Below are 15,447 nucleotides of genomic sequence, written 5' to 3' on the forward strand. Positions count from 1 at the left end.
GAGAACTGATAGTGCATGCAGCCTGCTTTGGAGTGTAGGTATTTTCTGCAGGATTCCCTGATTGGGATGTGCAGGTAGGCTTCCTTTAAATCCAGTGTTGCAACCAGGCATCTTTGCCTATCATGAGAAGCAACTGGTGAAGAGTTAGCATCTTGAATTTTGGAATCACCAAAAAGGTGTTTAGGATAGAGAGGTCCAGGATAGGATGCCATGAGTTTTCTTTTCTGGGTACTAGGAAAAGTCTTGAGTAGAAACCTTGTCCCTTTTCCTCTTCTGGTACAGTCTGAACAGCCTTTAATCTTAAGAGAGAGAGTACTTGCTTTTGAGCCTCTGTCCACTGATTTGGGAGTAGATCTGGCCAACCGTTTGGGGTTGGTAATGTGTGGAAGTGAAATCTGTATCCTTGGGAAACTATGTTTAAAACCCATTTGTCCTGGGTAATGAGTTCCCAGTTTTTTGCTTGCAGAGCAATCTTTCCCCCTAAAGGAGCAGTCAGTTGAGAAGTGCTTGGAAGTTTTAAAGTTAAGTCACTGAGACAGTTTACCATAGGGGGGAGTCTTACTACCCCCTGATTTGTAAGTGGGAGCCCCCCACTGCGTAGTCCTGTGCGTACCCTGGGACTGGAGCCTGGGTGTTCTGCTGGTTCTGGGTTTGAACTGAGAAAGCCTGGAAAAGGCAGGAAAGGACCAATATTTTGAGGGCCAATGCCTACTAAATCTAGGAGACTGCACTTGTAAGAAATCTTTAACAGTTTGCATAGATTTAGCTTTTTCCTCCATCTTTTTAAGAACTTCATCTGCTTTATCATCAAACATGCTCTCCTGATTTAAGGGAGCATCCAGCAATTTAGTTTTAACATGATCTGGCAAAGATTGCTCCTTAAGCCAAGCATGCCTTCTAAGTACAGACCCGGTGACAGCAGTCCTGCAAGATGCCTCTAATGAGAGAGACTCAAGAGAGACTTTTCCAGATTTAAGTATTTTTTTCTCTGTTTTTTTGCTCTGACTGCCTTTTCCTGCCTAAAAAGCGAATTTCTAACTGATCTGTGTGTGCTTTAAAAAGTTTAAATTGCATTTGCCTTCTGCTTTTTACACTTTTTGCACTTGTTTTATATCAATTTAAGTCGTTTTTGTATTGTATAACTGTTGTAGGCTTAAATGTAAATAGCATTTACAGTGTTTTCTGTGTGTTTTTCTACTGTTTCCTGAAAAAAAAACAACAAAAAAAAATATTCTCTTTTCCCGCCTTTGCTGAAATAGATTAGTCCAGATTTCAGGTTTTGCTGAATTCCAGACTGTGGTATAGTTTTCTGTGTTGCCCATATCCTTACTTGGATAGGAGGAAGCTTCTCTGTTCACCAGTGAGAGTGGGGAGCTTTGAGCAGCCTATCTGTCCCTGGAGGAGTGGTCTCAGCCCTGAAACTAGTAGTTTATTGGCCGTTTTGGGTCAATTCCTATCTCTCTCAGTTTCCCTGCTTTAAAACCCGCATTTGCACGGTTTTACGCATAGCGCAGCGCCGCTTAAATGGGTTTAAACTATTACCGGCACCACAAAGTCTGCTTTTCACTTTTTCCCTTAGAAAATCTCAAAGTAAGCACTCTATTTTCATACTAAAGCCCTGCACTTGCTCGTATAAGTAATCTTATAAGTAAGCACTAATAAACTAAAGCACTACACCCTCTTATACTCCCTTTAAGTACTTGGCTCTTAATTGGTCCTTTTTGATCAGTCAAAAAGTAGTTCCTTACACTATTCTGGCATGTCCAAAAGTCAGTTTCGGGTTTACTCTCCAGTCCAGCTGGTGAATCTGGGAATCTTGAGGCAATGTTACAACTGCCTTATGTACACAGACCACCCTCTCCTCCTCCCAACAAGCACAGATATATGTGAGAGATGCAACTATATAGCCAAACTGGAGGCTGAGCTCTCTCAACCCAGTACTGACGCAGTCAGGAGGAGAAGGTGACCACAAATCCAGACTCACATAGACCTATTGCAACAGCAAACCAAACACATAAACACACAAAAACATACTCGGAGGCTCTAAATAAAAATCTGCCCAAGCAGCAGAGCCCTCCAAAGCAGACATCCAAGCAACCACTACCCCACAACAATACCCACGTATCACATAGTTCACAAAGTCAGTGTGCCACACAGTCACAGCCCTTAAGGCTAAACAACACACCTAATACACTTGTAACAGGTGACTCTATTGTCAGACACACTGACGTCCCACTCACCAGGCTGAACAAGGAGAAGGTCACTGTAAGCTGCCTGTCGGGTGCCAGGATCCGCCACATAACACAAGCACTCAGGTCACTCCAAAGCAAGTACAAATATGACTCCGTCATTGTCCAAGCTGGTGTGAATGACCAGAGACGTACCTCCCTGGACTACATGAAAAGAGACATACAGGAGCTCTCTGATCATGTAGCCCAGGCCGGTATGACCCTGACCTTCAGTAGTATCTTACCCTCACCAAGAATGATGCCACAGTATAAAGACAAAATGATCAATTTTAACAATTGGCTAAAGTATTGGTGTCATTCAAAGGGGATCCAGTGTCTATCAGCCTGAGATGACATGCTCGACAAGCCACGTTGCTTCGCTAGGGATGGCTTGCACCTGTCACCCCTGGGCTTTCGAATACTGGCTAAGGCTCTTGCCACCCCCATAGTGCCTTTTTTAGGCAAGGCTCAAAAGACAAACCCACCTCCATAGACAACACAAGGAAAAAGAAACTAAGGGTAATGCTGCTCAACGCCAGAAGTCTAAACCTCAAGATGCACGCACTCGAGGCTCTCCTCAGTATGGAGAATATCGATATCTGTGCAGTAACAGAAACCTGTTTCATGGCTCCCGAGAGCACACCAGCACTGCCAGGTTATACCTCATACCATGCTTTTCGGCCCCAAAACTCGGACCGAACCACAAAAGGAGGAGGATTATCCATATTCATCAAAGATACCCACAACCTCCAGGTTAGTGGCACTGCACGAAGCATCGGAGACCATCCATGTGCAACTAACAGTGGGCAAAAACTGCCTTTCAGTTTGTAGCCTACTACAGACCACCCTCTCAAACTCAGGAACCCCACTCGGCTTTCCTGAGAACACTGGAGAATATGAAGGTCTCTCCAAACACCATTATATTGGGTGACTTCAACTACCCAAACATAGACTGGGAGCACTACTCAAGCCCCAACACCCTCGCCCAACAGTTCCTAGAATTTATAAACTCAAATGCTATGGAACAACTGGTCACCACTCCCACAAGAGGGGAAAACATATTGAACCTGATCATCACCAACATGGGGACTCTATGTTCCATACCAGAGGTATACCCCTCATTGGTAAGATCTGACCATAAATTAATCTCACTGGACATCCATATCCTGTCCCCACCCCCAGCCAAGGAAACCACGGTGAGGAACTTCTCAAAAGCAAACTTCACACTTCTCAAAACCAAGGTGGAATCCTTCAAAGCCCCCGGGCCTGTGGAAAATATGGCCCAAACTGCAGAATCCTTTACAAACGCATTCTATGGACACCTACAGGAATGCATGGATCGTGCTATCCCAAATAAAACCAAGACTCACTCCTCCAAAGGCAGGAGACCTGTCTGGTGGACCCCAGCCATAAATAAGCTATACAACAGAAGGAGGAAGCTACTACATGATAGAGCAAAATCCCAAAAAGGGAAGGCATCTCTGATCAGTACTAGCAAGAAACTACGATCCTTCATAAAATCATCTAAGGCCAGCTTCGAAAGAAAAATTGCACAAGACGCTAAAGATCATCACAAGGCCTTCTTTAGTTATGTCAGAAACCTGGGTGGCAACTCCCAAATATGCTCTGAGTTAGTGCAAAATGACAAAAAATGCACTGAACCCACAGACATTGCCAACATCCTGGCAGACAGGTTCAGTGCAAACTCCCCCCCCCCTTCCCCCCCAAAAGAGCAAATGTCTGTCCCAACAGAGTGTAACCTCCCTGACATCACAGATGCACAGGTGAGAATTGCCCTCTCCAAAGCAAAAAACACAGCATCAATGGGACCGGACGGTGTCCCGGGCTGCGTCTTACACGAGCTCCAAGAAGAACTGAACCCTCACATAAAGTCACTGTTCAATCTCAGCCTTACTACAGGATATGTATCAAAGGAATGGCATACAGCAACAGTGGTCCCACTCCACAAAGGTGGTGCCACAATGGACCCCGGAAACTATCGCCCTATAAACCTGACTAGCCTGGTCTGCAAAGTTATGGAGCGTATCATCATGGAACTCAAACAAAGACACTGGGAACCTCCAAACACTGGATCCTACCCAATTCGGATTTGTTAAGGGCAGATCTTGCCTCTTGAACCTGGTGGACTTCTTTGAAAGAGTCACCAAGGCCATAGATGAAGGGAAGGTAGTCCACACAGCCTACCTGGACCTCGCAAAAGCCTTCGACACAATACCCAACTCGGGCATCATAAATAAACTCACCAGCTTAAATATCAACCCCTGTGTCACAAGATGGGTTGCAAACTGGCTCAGGGATAGAACCCACATGGTCAGAATTGCAGGTGCCATGTCAGACTCTAAACCAGTTACAAGTGGCGTCCCACAAGGCTCAGTCCTGGGACCTCTCTTGTTCGGTATATATTTCTGTGAGGTACAGGCTAACACGGGAGGACTATGGCTGACCAAGTTTGCAGATGACTGCAAACTGTGTGCCATAATCAACTCGCTGACTGACACAAGCATCCTCCAAAAGGGTCTCACAGAGACGGATATGGTGCCAGAGCCATGGCTTGAAGCTAAATGCCAAAAAGTGCACAGTCATCCCCTTTGGGAAAAACAAAGTGCCCACAAATTACCACATAGGTGGTAATCCATTAAGTACGGAAGAAGTAATTAGGGATTTGGGGACCCAAGTAGATAGCAATCTCTCCTTTAACAATCACATTGCCAAAGTGGTTAGAAAGACCTTCTATATAGCCCACCTTATCACAAAAGGGTTCACATCTAGATCAAGAGAGGTCATTTTGCCCCTCTACTCATCACTAATCAGGCCCATAATTGAATACAATGCCCCATTTGGGATGTACCTTACCCGACACCTGCAGCAACTGGAAAGACCCCAAAAGTACCTCACCAAGAGGATCAAGGGACTCAAACAGATGCCCTACGCAGTTAGGCTAAAGAAACTCCAGCTCTACTCGGTTGCTTACCGCCTACTCAGAGGCGATCTGTGCCTGACGTATAAAGCCATGTCCAACCCAGAATTAATGGACATGCTCCACCTCAGGAAATACAAATCCCTTACAGCTACATGCTCCAGGGACTTAAACCTCAGCACAAAAATAAATAGGACATGCTGGAAGGACGGATTCATATCCCAGAGGCTCCCCTCACTCTGGAACAAAATCCCAATCCATGTTAGGCACAGCCCCTCAATGACCCTCTTCAAGAGAAATCTTGACGAGTGGATGGGAGATCGTAGGTTTTCCCCTGGGATCTCTTCTGTGTCCCTACTAGACAGAGGCACAGTAAACTAACCTTAAAAGGGCTATCTTCTGTGACCTACTATACAGAGGCACAGTCAACTAATCTAAAAGGGTGGTGAAAGCCAAACACACTCTGGCTAGGCTTATAAATGCCCTAGGGCAGATAGCCTAGTATCAACCTATGAACCTATAATGAATCAAAACCACATTGCAAAGTAAGTTTTCCAACCTGTTCAGCAGAATGCATTAAATCCTGTAAATCCTTATTCTCAGCATAATCAGGAATCAACATAATTTTCTGTTTAAGCAATCCAATAATATGCTGCTGATACTTTAACATATGAAACTGGCAATTTAAAGCCCTGATGGCCAAGGCTGCAGAGGTGTATACCTTCTTACCCCATCTATCCAGGGCCCTGGAATCTCTATCAGAGGGGGTAGGAATTCTGGCAGTAGTAGCCTTAATGCCCTTGGGTCCCTGTGAAATGGTCTCAGGGTCCGCAGTAGGATTTTTAAAAAGGAATTTATGAGAATCAGGAACTCTGTAATATCTATCAGGTTTTCTGGAAGCAGGAGGTAGAGTCAGGGGCCAAGCTAGATTCTGAAAAGGCATCAATCAACAATGTCCAGCACAGGAGGGATAGCTAAAGGCTTGTGTTGGCGCAGGACTAAGAAATCTCTAAGCCTCTTTTTAGAATCAGTGTAATCCTGACTTTCCCAGTGAAAATGTTCCCTAAGAGTATGCAAGGTTTCACCAAAACAAAAATCCTCTGGGGGTGAAGCAGACTGAATAGAGTCCTCTGCATCAGAATCCTCATAGGTAGATAAGGGAAAATCCTGGTCATCAGAGGAGACAGAAAATTAAGAATTCTGGTCAGAAGAATAAACAAATTCAGTCCTAGGTCTTTTAGAGGGGGAAGGTTGGTTTCCCCTGATTAAAGTAAGAAGGTCTTCAGCCATTCTTATCATTTGTTTATTAGGCATAGAGGTCTGACCATGCAGTCTGGGCATCGGTTTCCTAAGCATGGTTCGAGTTTTAGGCCTAGAAGAAGATGATGGCTTTGGTTTAATATGCAAGTCAGTAGGCCAGAATACACCCTCAGAAGCCGGTGCCTGCACAGCGGCTCTGGACCCATCCAAGGTAGAGACATTACATTTTCGTTTTCGAGTTTCAGAACCGCAGGTTCTGCAGTTGAAGCATCTCGTGGCATCCGAATGGGTCTCAGTAGAGGCCTGCGAATCTGAAGTAGCGGGTATCAGGGGCTGCGAAAGTGCCTCACTGAGTACCGGCGAACTGGCGACTAGCTTAGGAAAAGCGTCTGCAGCTTTGGACCTAGACGGCCAGTCTCTGTCTTTATCTTTGCGTTTTTTTCAGAATGTCGGTAGTTGGGTGGCTTACCGAAGACATATCTGGATAATTGAACCGAGTACCAAAATATTTAGAAACGAAAATGTAGCGATGACGAATAGTTCGTGGTTTAAATAAGGCACAAAACCAACAGCGATGTATGTCGTGGTCAGTGTCTAAGCAAGGAATTCAGTACGAATGAAAATCTTTATGAGGTATTTGCTTTCCACAAGAAATACAATTACTGACTTTTACTGACATTGGTTTAGAGCAAGAAAAAGTTTCCCCAATGGGGTACTTAGCTTTAGTTGAAAACTTCGGTTCTGAAACTCGAAAACGAAAATTTCAGGAGACGGCCGACCGACACTTGCAAACTGCTTCTGCTTCGGGCACTGCACGGCAAGAAAGACTGATGTAATGGCGTCGGCTGCATGCTTTATACCCCTGACTACCTGACGTCATGGAAGATGAGACAGCAACCGACGCAGGACCCAAGACTTTGATAATCAGGCTGACTGAGGGCTACTGCAAGCAGATAATCCAAATATGATGACTGCAACAGTGAAACACGAAGAACATCCTACACCAGCTAAACCCACACATAATAACACAAAACACACACCTACATTCTTGAAGGCTCTCAATAGAAATCTGCCCAAACAACAGAGACCTACAAAGCTGAAATGCAAGCAACCACCACCCCCGAACACTATCCAAATGACACAGAGCCAACAAAATCAGTGTGCCACTCAATCTCAGCACATAAGGCAAAACAACGTACCCAAAACACTAGTCATAGGTGACTCTATAGTCAGGCACACTGATGTCCCACTCACCAGGCTAAACAAGGATAAAGTTACTGTCAGCTGCCTGTTGGGTGCCAGGATCCGCCACATAACGCAAGCACTCAGGTCACTCCACAACTAGTACAAATATGACTCTGTCATTGTCCATGTTGGTGTGAATGACCTGAGACTTACCTCCCTGGACTACATCAAGAGACATGGAGGAGCTCTCGGATCACATAGCCCAGGCAGGTATGACCCTAGCCCTGAGAAGCATCCTGCCATCGCCTAGAATGATACCACAATAAAAGGACAAAATGACGGACTTCAAAAATTGGTTAAGCTTCTGGTGTCATTCTATGGGGATCCAGTGTCTGTCTGCCTGGGACAACATGATCGACAGACCACGATGCTTTGCCAAAGATGGCCTGCACCTGTCGCCCCTGGAATTCCGGATACTGGCTAAGGCTCTTGCCACCCCTATAGTGCCTTTTTTAGGCAAGGTTCAAATGACAAACTCACCACCGTAGCAGGTATAAGCAAGCAAAATCTGAGGGTAATGCTACTCAATGCTAGAAGTCTAAACCTCAAAATGCACTCACTGGAGGCACGCCTTAAAATGTAGAAAACTGACATCTGAGCAGTGACGGAGACCTGGTTCAAGGCTCCAGAGAGCACCCCTGCATTACCAGGCTATAACTCATACCACACCTTTCAGCCATCTAACCTGCACCGAAACACTAAAGGAGAAGGAGTGTCCATATTCACTAAGGATATCCACAGCTCCAGGCTAGTTGCTCAATATAATGCATCCAAAATTATCCAAGTGCAACTAACACTGGGCAAGACTGCAATACAGGTTGTAGCTTGTTACAGATCACCCCGCCATGCCCCAGGATGCCCACTCCTCATTTCTCGATATACTGGGTAATATTAAGGTACAGCCCAATACCCTTATAATGGGTGATTTCAACTACCCCACCATCAACTGGGAAAACTACTCATGTACTAACTCATTTGCTCAACGCTTTCTGGAATTCATAAATTCCAACACTCTGGATTAGCTTGTCCATACCCCCACCAGGGGCAGCAATATCCTGGACCTGGTCATTACCAATATGGGCAACCGATGTACCACGCCAGAGGTCAACTCCTCACTGGTCAGAGCCGACTACCAGCTAATCACCCTAGACACCAATATCCCGCCCCCACCCCCCATTAAGGAAACCACCATAAAAAACTTCTCCAAAGCCAACTTCATGCTTAAGACAGAAGTGGCAAGCTTCACTACACCCATACAGATGGAAAATAAAGGTACGACTGCTGAATCCTATACAAATGCACTGTATAAGCACATACAGGAGTGCATGGATTGTGCCATCCCTAACAGAACTAAGATGCTATCCTCCAAAAAAAGGAAGCCAATCTGGTGGTCCCCTACCATAAACTAACGTTACAAACGAAGGAAGAAACTGTTGCAAAAAAGAGTGAAATCCCATGACTGCAGGAACTCCTTGGTCAGCCTCAGTAAGCAGCTGAGATCCCTCATAAAATCCTCCAAAGCTAGTTACAAAAATAAAATCGCCACTGATTCTAAAGACAACCACAAAGCATTCTACAGCTATATCAAGAATCTCAATGGTGACACTCAGATCTGCTCTGAGCTACAGCACAATGGTACTAAATATACAGAACCAACTGATATTGCCAACATCCTGCCAGATAGGTTCAGTGCAACCCCCCCCCCACCCCCCAAAGAGCCCATCACTATACCGGAAGAATGCAAAGACCCTGTAATCACTGCTGCACAAGTAAAGATCGCACTTTCCAAAGCCAAGAACACAGCATTCATGGGACCTGACAACATCCCAGGCTGCGTTCTGCATGAACTACAGAATGAACTGGCACCCCCACCTAAGTACCCATGAACTACCACACAGGCGGTAGCCTGCTAAACACCGAAAGTGTGATAACAGACCTTGGGACACAGGTGGACAGTAGTCTCTCCTTTGATAAATCACATTGCCACAGAAGGAAATCCTTCTATGTGGCACACCTCATCACAAAGGGGTTCATCTCCAGAAAAAAAAAGAGGTCATTGTTCCTGTCTACTCATCCCTCATCAGACCCATTACAGAGTACAACACCCCATTTGGCATGTATCTTGCAAGACATGTACAACAACTAGAAAGGCCACAGAAATACCTCACTAAGAGGATTATCGGCCTCAAACAGATGCCATATCCAGACCGTCTCAAAAAACTCCAGCTCTACTCTGTCACTTATCACCTACTCATAGGTTCATAGGTTCATACTAGGCTATCTGCCCTAGGGCATTTATAAGCCTAGCCAGAATGTGTTTGGCTTTCGCCACCCATTTTAAATTTATTTTGCTATGCCCTTTTTCGAGGTTAGTATACTGTGCCTCTGTCTAACAGTGACACAGAAGTGATACCCGGGGTAAACCTACGATCTCCCATCCACTCATCAAGATTCCTCTTGAAGAGAGTCAATGAGGGACTCTGCCTAACCTGGACTGGGATTTTATTTCAGAGTGAAGGGAGCCTCTGGGTTATGAATCTGTCCCTCCAGCATGTCCTATTTATTTCAGTGCTGAGGTTCAAGTCTCTCGGCGTAGCTCGATGGGATTTGGATTTTCTGAGGTGCAGCATGTCCATTAATTCCGGGTTGGACATGGCTTTATACATCAGGCACAGATCGCCTCTGAACAGGCGGTATGCCACTGAGTAGAGCTGGAGTTTCTTTAACCGGGCAGCATATGGCATCTGTTTGAGCCCTTTGATCCTCTTGGTGAGGTACTTTTGGGGTCTTTCCAGTTGCTGCAGGTGTCTGGTAAGGTACATCCCAAAAGGGGCATTGTACTCAATTATGGGCCTGATGAGGGATGAGTAAAGAGGCACGATGACCTCCCCTGATCTAGATGTGAATCCCTTCATGATTAGGTGGGTTATATAAAATGTTTTTCTAACCACTTTGGCCACGTGGTTGTCAAATGAGAGATTGCTATCAACTTGGTGTTAGAAAAATATGTATTTAAATATATGTGAAATGCTAGTTTAAAAGCAAGGTAGTTTATAATGCATTTTATTCTATTAATCATATAACAGAAGGGATAAAATTCATGTGTAAATGCAAGTAGCTTCTGAAACTGCAGTGTGCTTTGACCCCTGACCCTGGCAGCTGCCAGCTCAGCAAGCTTAATGTTATGCTTTTCATAAGTGATTATCTGCTGGGTCAGGAAATTAAAATGTGTAAATCTTCCGCTCCTTCCTGATAAGATAACGTGTCCTTGTAAATAATTAAATCTTCCTTTCCTGATGTAGTAACTTGTCCCTGAAAGATAAAAACACAGCTGGTGGGAAAGTGAAACAGTGAACAAAGAGGTGAATTTAAAGTCTGAATCTGCTATTGTATTCAAACTGATATGAGACCTTTAAGAAGTAACTTTACAGAAAGACATTATGACTGGCCAGCTGGATAGCAAGGCCGTATTGTATCTAAAGGAAAAGTTTTTTTAAAATGTACTGCATCAGCATTATTAGATGAATAGAATACTGTTAGTAAAAGTGATGTAGATGCCTTGTGACTAACCACGTCAGTAAGGTGGGCATAACTTGAATGTAAACACTATAAAATATTCTGTACTTCCTGCATCATGTCAGACAAAATTCTGTACTTGTATGGTTTTTTGCCTCCTGGTGTACACTAGTAAACTTTTGAATCTGAACCTCCTGTGTAATGAATTCTGATTTTTTATTTAACACTTGGGTCCCCAGGTCCCTAATTACTTCTTCTGTACTTAATGGATTACCACCTATGTGGTAATTTGTGGGCACTTTGTTTTTGCCAAAGGGGATGACTATACACTTTTTGGCATTTAGCTTGAGGCCATGGCTCTGGCACCAGTTGTCTGTTTCTATGAGGCCCTTTTGGAGGACGCTTGTGTCGGCTGGAGAGTCGATTATGGCGCCCAGTTTGCAGTTATCTGCGAACTTGGTCAGCCACAGTCATTCCGTGTTGGCCTGTACCTCCGAGAAATATATACCGAACAAGAGAGGTCCCAGGACTGAGCCTTGTGGGACACCACTTGTAACTGGTTTGGAGTCTGACATGGCTCCAGCAATTCTAACCATGTGGGTTCTGTCCTTGAGCCAGTTTGCAATCCATCTAGTGACATAGGGGTTTATATTTAGGCTGGTGAGCTTATCTATAATGCCCGAGTGGGGTATTGTATCGAAGGGTTTATCGAGGTCCAGGTAGGCTGTGTGGACCACCTTCCCCTCGTCAATGGCCTTGGTGACTGTTTCAAAGAAATCAACCAGGTTTAAGAGGCAGGATCTGCCTTTAACAAAGCCAAACTGGGTAGGATCCAGTGTCTGTAGGTCCCCAATATCTTTATTTATGAGGTCCATGATGATCCTTTCCATAGCTTTGCAGACCAAGCTAGTCAGGCTTATGGGGCGATAGTTTCCAGGATCCGTTGAGGCACCACCTTTATGGAGAGGGACCACTGTTGCTGTACGCCACTCTTTGGGCACATATCCTGTAGTAAGGCTGAGATTGAACAGTAGTTTTATGTTTGGGTTTAGCTCTTCTTGGAGTTCATGTAGGACGCAGCCGGGACACCATCTAGTCCCATTGATGCTGTGTTTTTGCTTTGGAGAGGGCGTCTCTTACCTGAGCATCTGACAGGTCGGGGGGGCACCACTCTGCGGGGATAGTTATTTACCCCTTTGGTGGGGAGTTTGCACTGAACCTGTCAGCTAGGATGTTGGCAATGTCTGTGGGTTCGGTGTATTTTTGTCATTTTGGACTAATTCTGAGCATATCTGGGAATTACCACCCAGGTTCCTAACATAACTAAAGAAAGCCTTGTGATTATCCTTAGTGTCCTGTGCAATTTTTCTCTCGAAGCTGGCCTTAGACAATTTTATGAGTGCCCGTAGTTTTTTGCTAATACTGATCAGTGATGCCTTCCCTTTTGGGATTTTGCTCTATCATTTAGTAGCTTCCTCCTTCTATTGTATAGTTTGTTTATGGCTGGGGTCCACCAGACAGGATGTCTGCCTTTGGAGGATTGGGTCTTGGTTTTATTTGGGATCGCATGATCCATGCATTCCTGAAGGTGTTCATAGAATGCGTTTATAAAGGATTCTGTGGTCTGGGCCGTATTTTCCACAGGCCCGGGGGCTTTGAAGGATTCCACCTCAGTTTTGAGGAGTGTGAAATTTGCTTTACAGACGTTTTTCACTGTGGTTTTCTGGGCAGGGGGTGGGGTCGGGATGTGAATATCCAGTGAGATTAGTTTATGGTCTGATCTTACCAGTGAGGGATACACTTCTGGTCTGGAGCATAGAGTCCCCATGTTGGTGATGATCAGGTCCAGTATGTTTTCCCCTCTTGTGGGAGTGGTAACAAGTTGTTCCATAGCATTTGAGTTTATAAATTCTAGGAACCTTTGGGCTAGGGTGTTAGAGCTAGAGTAATGCTCCCAGTCTATGTTTGGGTAGTTGAAGTCGCCCAATATAATGGTGTTTGGAGAGACCTTCATATTTTCCAGTGTTCTCAGGAAGGCCGAGTGGGGTTCCTGGGTTTGGGAGGGTGGTCTGTAGCAGGCTATAAACTGGAAGGCAGTTTTACCCACTGTTAGTTGCACATGGATAGTCTCTGATGCTTCGTGCTTTGCCACCAACCTGGAGGTGTGGGTATCTTTGATGAATATCGATACTCCCCCTCCTTTTGTGGTTCGGTCCAAGTTTTTGGGCTGAAAAGCATGGTATAAGGTATAACCTGGTAGTGCTCAGAGGTGACCTCTGCCTAACATACAAAGCCATGTCAAACCCAGATCTGTTGGACATCCTACACTTAAAGAAACCCCAATCCCTCCGAGCCACATGCTCCAGGGACCTAAACCTTGCCACCACGATAAACAGAACATGCTGGAGGGATAGATTCCTGTCCCAGAGACTTCCCATGCACTTGAACAGACTACCCATTCATGTCAAGCAAAGCAACTCATTAGCCCTCTTTAAGAAAAATCTCGACAATTGGATGGGAAATAAGAAATTCACCCTGGGGATCACTTCTGTACCTTTGCTAGACAGGGGCGCAGGAAAATAACTTTTTTGGGTGGCGAAAGCCAGGGAGCTTTTTTGACTAGGCTTATATAGGCCCCAGGGCTAATAGCCTACTACATACCTATGAATCTATTTACGAAAAAAAATACAGTAGCATTTATAAAAAGTACCACTCATAAATCACCATAAAAAAGTTTATAGACATATGTTTCTTGTTCCTCAGTTTGAGTATCACCGACTAATTACAAAAAGGAAACTGGCTCCCCCGTCTATGTACTTTCATCTCTGTTATTTTACTATCACATTATTATCTGCTATTATCTCATCTTGCCTTCAATCTTCTACATAAATACTGTCCCCATTCTCACAATAAGGCTAAACATAATGACATTACCTTAAGACGTGCACAGCAGCACAAAAGATTCTTAAATTTTTACATGACAGACATGAAAAAATCTTTAGTAAGACTGTTGCTGTTAAAATTAATCACATTCCCACAGGTATTAAAAATCTAAATCTGTAGAGCTGATGAGAAAACTAATACTATATACTACAGAAACCTATTTCTGAACCTGTTTCAAAGACAATGGCTACATTAATTATTCTTAACATTGCAAGAATTAACACTTAATCTCTTTAACTTAAGAATTGTACTTCAGATCATTATGGCCTTCTGCATTTATTTATCTTTATGTACTTTGTCATTTTCCATTCTTTCATCTAATCTTACTGCCCATCATGCTCTTTCTTTTAAATTAGCTGAAAAAGGCATTTTGACTTTGTTTTAAAGCGAATATTCAAAAATCAGGAAATTACTTTTATTTGTTCTACCTGTATTTGCTACTTGTTTATTTCTGCAGTTTTTAGTGGGATATAAACAAGTTTTAATAATTTTTCATTTTCTTTGCTGGTGACTAAAGTGTTGTGTTACGGTGTGTAGTCACCCAATTTAATTAATTATATCTGATGTCATTTCCTCAAGCTTAATCTGCTGTTTTCCCTATATTTTACTATTTATAACTTAGCTACTTTTAAAGCAAAGTTCTAACAAACGTATAAGCAGTCTGAGAGACGCGATTATTCTGGGGGGGGGGGGGGGGTAAACTGCTATTCTACCTAAAAAGATAGAGAGCATTATTGCTGGTAAACTGGTTTGTTTATAGCTTCAGCTCTGATACACTCTGCTGGCTGAAGTTTTGCTTGGTGTCTTTATAAATTCACAGTTAAGTACTAGGCTAGCTGCCCATTGCAAGCCATTTTTTTTCAATAATAATTTTTATTATTTTTTTATATGCCATACAAAATTAAAACAAAACAAAAAAATTAAAAAAGAAACTACCAACTAAAGTAATTAACAAAAACACAAAACAATATTTACATAAATGCTTCCAAGTAACACACTGAATTATACACCAAAAATATACAAATGGTTAAGATCAGTTCAAATAATAAACAGTGTTACAGAGTTTTTTAAAGGTGTAAAAATAATTCTTGTTAAATTCAAATATGAGATGTTACGCTAATATAATATTAAATACTTGTTCCCATATTTTTGGATTGTTAATATTTTTATTATGTTGGTTCAGAAAAGTAATTTGTGAGCTAGTATATGCCTTATTGCTAGTACTCTAAAATTATTCCATGATGTTTTGGATGGGTCTAACCAATTAGTAGCTATGTATAGCTTCATTAATAAAAAGATATTGATTAATACAATACT

The 15,447-nt window shown here is 43.4% G+C and overlaps 1 protein-coding gene across 3 annotated transcripts in view; it reads right to left on the reverse strand.

Annotated features, from left to right (window-relative positions):
- Window positions 1-15,447, reverse strand: part of DAAM2 (dishevelled associated activator of morphogenesis 2) — a 3,932,565-nt gene that overhangs the window by 3,273,466 nt on the left and 643,652 nt on the right. The gene's annotated exons all lie outside the window — the stretch shown is intronic.

The sequence above is a fragment of the Protopterus annectens genome, chromosome 1.part1 (assembly GCF_019279795.1).
Source record: "Protopterus annectens isolate FY-2018-M chromosome 1.part1, PAN1.0, whole genome shotgun sequence".
NCBI lineage: Eukaryota > Metazoa > Chordata > Ceratodontiformes > Protopteridae > Protopterus > Protopterus annectens.